This window comes from Lactuca sativa, chromosome 9 (genome assembly GCF_002870075.4).
Source record: "Lactuca sativa cultivar Salinas chromosome 9, Lsat_Salinas_v11, whole genome shotgun sequence".
NCBI classification, from domain to species: Eukaryota; Viridiplantae; Streptophyta; class Magnoliopsida; order Asterales; family Asteraceae; genus Lactuca; species Lactuca sativa.
Window position 1 is genome coordinate 18,326,491 of NC_056631.2, and position 10,131 is coordinate 18,336,621.

Below are 10,131 nucleotides of genomic sequence, written 5' to 3' on the forward strand. Positions count from 1 at the left end.
CCCTGGCCGCTATGAAATGCGCACTCTTAGTGAATCGATCAACGACCACCCAAATCATGTCGTGACCATTCTTTGTTCTGGGCAGTTTAGTGACAAAATCCATAGCAATGTCTTCCCACTTACCCATAGGCACAGGCAAAGGTTCTAAACTCCCGTAAGGTTTCTGATGTTGTGTCTTGACTCTCGCACAAGTCACACACTCAGCCACATACTTTGCAACATCAAGCTTCATCGTCGGCCACCAGTAGTAGGGTTTTAGGTCCCTATACATTTTAGTGCTACCCGGATGAATTGAGTACATGGTTTTGTGAGCTTCTTCCATCAGAAGATCCCTAATTCCTCCTGACTTAGGTACCCAAATACGATCTTGGAATACCTTCAGTCCATGACCGTTAGTACCAAACACCAACGTTTTACCCAAACGTTCCTCCTTTCGGTCATTTTTCTCAGAAGCTTCCTCTTGAGCTTTCTTTATACTTTCCACTATGGTCGAGACAACTTCAATTTTCAACGCTCTTGGCCTCTTCCTTTCAAGATTGACCTTCCGACTGAGAGCATCAGCAACAACATTAGCTTTACCGGGGTGGTAAAGTATCTCGCAGTCGTAGTCTTTAAGTAATTCTAGCCAGCGTCGCTGCCTCATATTCAATTCTTTCTGATTAAAGAGGTATTGGAGACTCTTATGATCAGTGAAAAGTTTGCACTTCGTGCCATAGAGGTAATGCCTCCATATTTTTAGAGCGAAAACTACCGCTGCCAACTCCAAATCATGAGTCGGGTAATTCTTTTCATGCTCTTTCAGCTGTCGAGACGCATATACTATCACCTTTTCTCTTTGGGTCAAAACACAACCCAATCCAGCACCAGACGCATCGCTATAAACAGCGAAGTCTTCAACTCCATCGGGTAGAGAAAGTATCGGTGCCTCGCATAGCTTCTTCTTTAACTTCTCGAATGCTTCTTTATGCTTCTCACTCCAAGCATAAGTAGCTCCTTTGTGGGTCAAAGCTGTTAATGGAGTAGCAATCGAAGAAAAACCTTGGATAAACCTTCGGTAATATCCGGCTAATCCTAAAAAGCTTCGAATCTCCGTGGGACTTTTCGGTTGTTCCCACTTCGTCACAGCTTCGATCTTTGCTGGATCAACCATTATCCCTTCTTGGTTGACCACGTGACCCAAGAATTGGACCTCACGAATCCAAAAATCACATTTGGAGAACTTCGCATAAAGCTTCTCCTTCTTCAAAACTTCTAACACTTCTCGCAAGTGTCTGCCATGCTCCTCCTGGCTTTTCGAGTAGATCGGAATTTCGTCTATGAACACTATCACGGATTTATCAAGGAAAGGATTACAAACCCTATTCATCAAATCCATGAACGCTGCTGGAGCATTAGTTAGTCCAAACGACATAACCAAGAACTCGTAGTGTCCATATCTAGTTCTGAATGCAGTCTTCTCGATATCTTGCTCTCTTACTTTTAGCTGATGATATCCTGACCTAAGATCGATCTTCGAGAAATAGCTCGAACCTTGCAATTGGTCAAACAGGTCATCAATCCTCGGCAACGGATATCTATTCTTTATTGTTGCCTTGTTCAGCTCTCTGTAATCGATGCACATTCTCATACTTCCATCTTTCTTCTTTACAAATAACACCGGAGCTCCCCAGGGCGATGAACTAGGTCTAATGAAACCTTTGTCCAATAACTCCTGAAGTTGTATCATCAGCTCCTTCATCTCCGTCGGTGCTAATCGATAAGGTGCTTTTGCAATTGGCGTGGTTCCTGGTAACAAGTCTATTCTGAACTCCACTTGTCTATCAGGTGGTAATCCAGGAAGATCCTCGGGGAACACTTCCGGAAAATCACACACCACTGGAATGCTCTGCATCACCTTCTTTTCCTTCTTAGCATCAATCACAAATGCTAAATATGATGTACATCCCTTGGTCAAACACTTTCTGGCTTTCATTAGAGAAATGATTCCAGAATTCACTCTGCGTTTGTCCCCATACACCATAAACGAATCTTTCCCAGGCGGGTTTACTTTAACTATCTTCTTCTTGCACAAAATTTCGGCATCATTGGCGCTAAGCCAATCCATTCCCAAGACGATGTCGAAACCATTTAGTTCGATAGGCAATAATTCCTCGAGAAACTTATTCCCATTAAGGTCGATCAAGACGTTTTTCATACGATGGCTAACAGGTACAAACTTGCCATTAGCTACTTCGACTAATAAAGCATTATTTAGTCTATCAACAGGCAAAGCTAGCTTTCTACCAAACTCATGCGAAATAAAGGAGTAGTTGGCTCCAGAATCAAACAATATATGAACAGGTAATTCGTTTACGAGAAAGGTACCTGAAGCGACATCAGCTTCATCTTTAGCAGCCTCAAGTGTCATCTGGAAGGCTCTCGCCTTCGGCTTTGGTGGAATGTTGGGCCTAGCTGCCTCCTTCTTCTTCGGACAGTCTTTCAAAATATGTCCCTCTTCATTACAACCAAAACACATCCTTTTGTTGTTCGGACATTCATTGGCAAAATGTCCAACCTTCCCACACTTGTAGCAGGTCACATCCTCGCTACATTTCCCAAAGTGCTTTTTCTTACACTTATCACACCACTTCGCTTCGCCTCCTTTTCCTCCAAACTTTTTCGAATCAGATTTCGAAAATTTGCTTCTTTTACCGGAACCGGATGTTCCCTCAAACTTTCTTTTCTCACCAACCTCAAACTTGTCGGTGGTTCTTCCCTTTATCATGTTCTCCACAGACTTGGCAGCCCAGATAGCTGCCTCTAGAGTAAGTGCCTGACGTACCGGCACCTCGTACTCCCATGGAAGTCCCTTCGCATACCGATCCACCTTTGTCAGCTCGTCTGGAACGATACGCAAGGCAAACTCCATCTTATCGGTGAAGTTATTGGTGTACTCATCCACTGACATGCTACCCTTCGTCAATGTCAAAAACTTGTTCTCCAACTCCAATAGATTTTGAGCCGAGCAGAACTTGCGCTTGAACTGCACCAAGAACTCTGCCCATGACAATTGCAGTGGCTCGCTAGGGCTTAAGGTCTTCCCTAGAGTGTTCCACCAACGAACGGCTCCACCTCGGAATTGTCGCACGGCATAGATAGTCTGCAACTTGCCTCTACAGCCACATGTCATAAAGGCTAACTCCATTTCGGAGATCCAATCCATAACCCCAATCGGATCCTCCTTTCCATTGAAGGTCGATGGTTTACAAGTCAAAAAGTCCTTGTACTTGCATCCCATTCCATCATTCCTTCCATCATGGTTATCTTGCCTAACTATCGGTGGGTTGGCTGGACCAACAGACCCACTGAAGTTTCCACCTTCCGAGTGCCCTTCATTCAGTTCAGGCTCTTCCACACGAATCGACAGTTCTTCACGATTTTGTTGAAGCAACCGTCTAGTTTCATCCATCTGACGATCCAACATCGTCTGAATCATCAATTGCACACCAGCCATGGTTATTGGCTCAGGTGCTGCTGCTACGACAGGTATTGGCTCAATCACTGGTGGTTGATTCCTGTTTTCGTCAGCATTTCCAACTCCACTTCTTGTTCTCACCATTTTGATCTACACCGAATAAGGTGAAATTAGATCCTCAATCATGATAGATATTCAAATCATCCTTATCACTCCGAAACGTTTACATGCTAGTTCTAATATCGTAGACGTACGCTTAGAATCCTACACACATAAGGTTTCTAGATCCGGTCGGCAACAGACCATAGATCCGAACAAATAATATCATATATGGCAACATATAACATTTAGCACATAAAGCATTTTAGGCAACTTTCCTAAAATAAACTAGTGCTCGTGTCTAAAACTTAACAGACACGCATCTCAAAACTTCACTTAGCATTCTAAGTTTAAGTCTAGAAATCCAACAAATTCCTAGTTCGCTTAAACTAATGCTCTGATACCAACTGTGACATCCCCAAAATCTCGGCCAGAAAAGACCGATTTTCATTTATGCTTTTAAATATTTTCAGAGTAAATCCTTTTGATTTGAAAGAGTTGCGGAATTTGTTCCCAAAAACAAAACATGATAAAACATTGTTTATCGAAGCATTTCATAAAAGAAATGTATTTTCATTATAATCAAAACTCGGGGTGTCATGTTCCGATACAGACCAATAAGCATAAACGAATACATTACAAGTCATATAACAAATATAAACATATGCAAACTTGTAAACAAAACAACTTGATGGTTCATCCATCTCATGCCCTTCCGCCACTTCCTGTAATACAATTTAAAACTGAGTGGGTCAGGCTTGGGAGCCTGGTGAGCATATAAGGTTTTCAACCCACAATAAATATCATATTTAATTTTTCACCAACCAACAATAACCCAATTACCCATTCCCGTTATTCTCACTTTAATGTCCCTAAAACAACTAACATAAGGGACCTAGTCTAAGAATATTTCATCGGGGTGACAACACATGCTTCGGGGGTACCTCAGCAATATAAGTCAAATAAGGCAACCATGAGGGGGATGGAGTACAGCGAATGAACACCCAAGTTCATTAACACCTACAGGTGGCGAACCTGCTAATGTTTCCACAAGACTGTCTAGAATAGCCAGTGGTCGTCATCTAAACTCCGCTAGATGACTCAATCAAACAACAACGAGGCCTCTCATCTGTTTATTACACACCAACTGTCTACCCATGTTCTACCCAACATATTAGTAGATAAAAATATACATTTGTATACATAGTTTAAAGAAAACCTGTATAGCATGCTTTAATCAACACATATATCACATAACAGATGAGGCACACACACACATAATACATATCTCATAAAGAAATAAGCAGATCTATAAGATAGAAGAGAGTGAATACACATTCACCCATAACACAACCAAATATATACACATAGCACGTATTTTTTTTTATATAAAATACTTCGTATTATTGTATTAGAAGAAATAACTACACACTCACTTGATCAGAAGATGATCGGACAGCACTACGGCTTATAGAAGTAGTATTCCTCAGCAGATCTGGAAGATCTCCTCGAAAATCGAACTTCTCGCGGACAGAGCTTCGACTCGGGAACCGCACTTTTCGGGATCTTCGGGATCTCGGGACTTGCCTCGGGGCTAGAGTATAATACCGGGGCTTCGGGATAGCTTCGGCACGAAAAACGATGCAAAAGACTAGAGAGAAGAGAAGAAAATGAACAACAAAGAAGGCTGTCTTCGGATCCTTTATATAGAGGCTGGAGCCTCGGAGTACGCGGGGCGTACAGGCGTACGCAGCGCGTACGCGTCCGAAATCGTCATTGCATGCGTCATCCGAAGTGTCGACACTATGCTGAGTACGCGGTAGCGTAACCTCGTACGCGGGGCGTACTCCGGATCACACCGGTGACTCGGCTTCGGATAATGCTTCCGATTTTGAATTAAAAATAAATATAAAATGATTAATAAACTTCGGAAATTCATAACTTCTTCATACGAACTCCGTTTTCGACGTTCTTTATATCCACGCGAAGGTGAGACCACGCTCTACGACTTTCGTTTAGACTCCGTCGGCTAATTTTGACTTTATTTTTATTAATTATTTTTAATAGGCCGGGACAGAAACTTTCGTTATAAATTCATAACTTCTTCGTTTGACGTCCGTTCTCGCCTAACTTTTTAGCGTTTCAATACCAACAATGAGATCTTCGATTCTCATTTAGATTGTTTCGGCTAACAACCGCTCGATCTCAAATCGAGTAAAACAGGCTGTATACCGCTAAGCCGGAACTTCGATAAATCATAACTTCCTCATACGAAGTCAGATTTGGGCGTTCTATATATATTCGGAAACCTCGTTTCAACTACTACAACAGTAACCAAATATATATTAAGTTTATTTTACACTTAAATTTTGACGCTTATTTTTATTCTTAATTAATCAAACCACATAATTAAGCAATTAAGCACAAAACACATAATACTCAAATAATACATTATTATTATCTCACAACGGGTTACAAAGGTTAACCTAGACTATTATATTGCTAAAAGTGGCAAGCCCGGAAACACAGGCGTTACAACTAGTAAAGCAAATTTTATTAGAACATCAACTTCCCAAACCTTAAATGGACATTGACAATGGTAGCATTGGATATCTAGAAAAGGATTTCTCTTCCCAATGGAAAGGGATCGGCCATAGTCAACTGGGTTGACCAAATGGTAAAGAGAAAGGCTAAGTCTGAGATAGTCTCATGTGCCATTACCAAAGGGTCCATATGTTTTATTGCCAAAGGGAGGGACACTGATTGCGAAGCTGCATATTTACCTGAAAGATCATAAGGTTGATCAAGTCAAGAAGTTTGGCTCTACTTCAATTAACGTCCACTGTCTAACTCTATTAAGTTCCTATTTGGAGATTCCTATTACATAATGTGAATGGGTCACATGTTGATGTTTTTAAGAATCAAAGAAAAGATAGGAAGCTTAAAGGAAGTATATGATGATTCTGATTGCGAAGATCGGTTTTGATCGCATGGTTCGGTGATCAGAATTTTGAGTTGTTGCTTAAGAGTTATGATATATTACTTAGGAATAGATAACAACAAGGTTTTCATATCGATTTTAAGGATAAGTTTTTCCGCAAAGTTTTTAAAATAAAAAAAGGTTTTAATTTTATTTATTTTAAAAATATCCTTACAATGACATTTGTGAAAAATTGTACAATGGCATTTGTGAAAAATTGTTGCTTATATGTTTCCAGTAATAGCAATATTGGAAAGTGGATTTGATTCTTTCATTTGTGGTAGTGTCTGAATTTACCAAATGAGGAAAGGTTCTCATCACCCAAGTTTCAATTGGACCGAAACTTGGAATCACACAAGCTGTATTGTATGATGGATGAGAATTTTCATCTTTGGAAAATTAAGAGTAATTCCTTGTGTGAACAAGGATAGGACTAAAGGGATCGAGTATTGTGACAAACCGGAATTTTCATTCGGTCAAACCCTAAAAGTCAATCACTTCAATTTATAAGTCAATTACTTTATTACTTATTTTTAGCAAATTTAAGAGTTCGTTTGATTATTTTAATATTATTCTTTAAACGAACGGGTGAAAGGAAGTGCCGTCTCGGGTCTTGAAATTTCAAAACCGCAAACACCTCGTGTCTTAGAAGTTCACGGCCAAACTTTTAAGTTTGGGCCGAAAAATCTTCCTAAAACCGTGAACTCATGCATTAAGCAAGAGTTTACTCCCCAAACTAGTCATTTTATGTTTACTCCCCAATCACCCTAAAAGAGTAAACTCAAAAACCCTCTCAAGTATCATCCAAGATTTAATTCAAGATCTTCAAACTTATTTCCAAAAACACCAAGAACACACACTAAGTGTTCTTGGACTTTTAGCTCATTTCAAGCTTCCTTATAGTAAGTACTTCCATCCTTAAGTCTTATTAAGCTTGTATTACATATTAGCATCAAGAAAATACGCCAAGAACACAAGGATTAAGGTGTTCACGGTCCAAGAATGTTCATGGGCCGTAAACACCAAGTAAGGCACCAAAGTGTGCCTAAGTCCTTTACCTAGCCTTAGTTTGATGTCTAAACCTTCCATTGATGTGTTTAAGCCTTGAAAAACACCAAAGTCCACCATTTCTATGTGTTTACGGTTTGGGGATCTCCCAAAACCGTAAACACCCTAAAGTGAGTTTAATTGGGCCATATTCCTTCCTTAGGCCTAAAAACTAACCTAGACAATTACCTTGATGAGTTAAGGACTTGAAAACATGGAAATACCATTTTCCATATGGGTTTATGGTAGTAAACCCAAAGGGAAATGACCATGAGGCTGTAAACTCCTCAAAGGAATGTTTTATTGCCCTAATCCCTTCCAAAGGCCTAACCACCAAGTAGAAATGCTTCAAAGGACTTATAAAACCTCAAAACAACATATGGTCATAAAGTGTAGAGTTTACGACCGTAAACCCTTGAGTTTACTGCCATAAAATCCTTGGGTAATGGTCATTAAAACCGTAAACTCCAAAGGAGTTTACCCTTGAACTCCAAACACTCTAGCTTGCCCTACCAACACTTGGATGCAATCCTTGTGATCTTATAACACTTATATAAAGTGTTTATCATGTTCTAGGATGTCTTAACATTTTCAATTAGTAGTTAAGACTAATTGGGTGCATATATGTGTGATTATATGTTCTTTAGGATCATAGTGTGTGTAAAAGTCCTCACTTGACACCTAACAATCCTACACCGTTCAGTTCATCCAAACCACCATCTTCAAGTGAGTTCACACCCCTTAATCAATGTTTTAAATGATTTTAAATGCTTTAATGGGGGGGGGGGGAATACAAGTAGAAAACAACATGTTATTAAATCACTCATATGTATTTATAACTGTGTTTTCATCCAGCAGATTTCACATACTTCAAAATGTGATGCATGAAATGGTTTTCCATCTTAAAAATATCTTGGTAGAAAAAGTATTACGTTTGAAATGTTTATTAAAATGACATCAAGTCATTGTTAATTATTGTTCAAAACTAATAGATGTCTTACAAAACCATTTTTACCTTCTTGAACAAAACTATATCTATACACTTATTTTCTTATATATGTATTGATGTTATAGTTTTCAGCCTTCATTCAGTTTCCCACACTCTTGTGTAGCAAGGGTGTATAAACCTGCATGGACAACCAATTACCTTCCAGTTAACTATTATAGGGATAGTTAGGAGATACATAACATTATTCCTATTACAAGGAATTACACCAGAGTCAGTTCATTCATGAGTCTATACTATACATTACATGTTACTTGAATACGTTTACATCGATATGCTTACATGAATACATTTACATATATACATTTATTTGTATGCACTTACATGGATACTTGTACCTAGATTCACTAGGATGATTTATTAGTACATTATGTGTAAATCGTCCTGCCTATCCTAGTTCAACAGGATGTCTAAATGGGACTAACCATTCCGGAACCCACCTGTTAGCAACAGTGGTAGATGAACATCTACGGATGTCTACGGTTATTACTTATATTATGGGTACCTTTACGGGACTAACCATTCCTTTAGCCTACTGTTCGCTACAGAGGTAAATGACCATCTACGGATGCCTACGGTTAATACTTATATTAGGAGTACCTTTACGGGACTAACCATTCCTTAAACCTGCTGCAGCTACAGAGGAAAATTGAACAATCTACGGATGTTCAAAGGTTATACATTTCGCTAGTCGCAATGTCGTTTTAATCCTAATACAAAAGGATAACACTTACATGATAATATTTTTCCTATTACTTTATTTTGTGATACATTCACATAAACGATGAGTTAGACTAAGTATTGTTTGTAATAGTCAAAAAGAAGGAAAAACTATCATTGTCATAGCAAAATATTCGGGTCTTGGTAGAAGACTACATTTCATACTAGTAGGAAATATGGGATTTTCTAGGGTTTTCATACTTATATCAACTGTTTCATTTAAAGATTTACATGGTATTCATAACAGCTTTCCAAAACAAGACAATGACACTTAAATACTTATGAATTCACCAGCTTTAGGCTGATACTCGCTTTCAAAATAACTTGTATTCCCAGGTCACCAGTAGACAGGTACGATGGCCAAGTTTTGAGAAGACGGAGCACAGACAAGACTCGTCTTTTATTTTGATTACATATTTTGGTGTCTTATTACAATGAAAGAACACACATGTATTAAAACTTTACTTTTAATGCAATGGATGATGTTGTTGCTTGTTTACTACTTTACACTGTTGTGATACTGTACATGACGTCCTCCACCCCGGAACGTTTCCGCCGTTCTTGGTTTTGGGGTGTGACAGATTGGTATCAGAGCTTTGTTTATAGTGAATATAGTATATCAACCCATAAAAGATATACTAACTATAAATACATTGGGATTAAAACACTCTGTCTAAGAGTTTATACTTTTAAATAATAAAATATTTAAGTAAGTATACGTGCCTGCATTCATACTAAAATCAGTGTCACAATGACAAGAACAAAAGTATTATGATTGTTGAATATCACAAGTAAGCCTGGGGATATGGGGATATATGGTCAGTC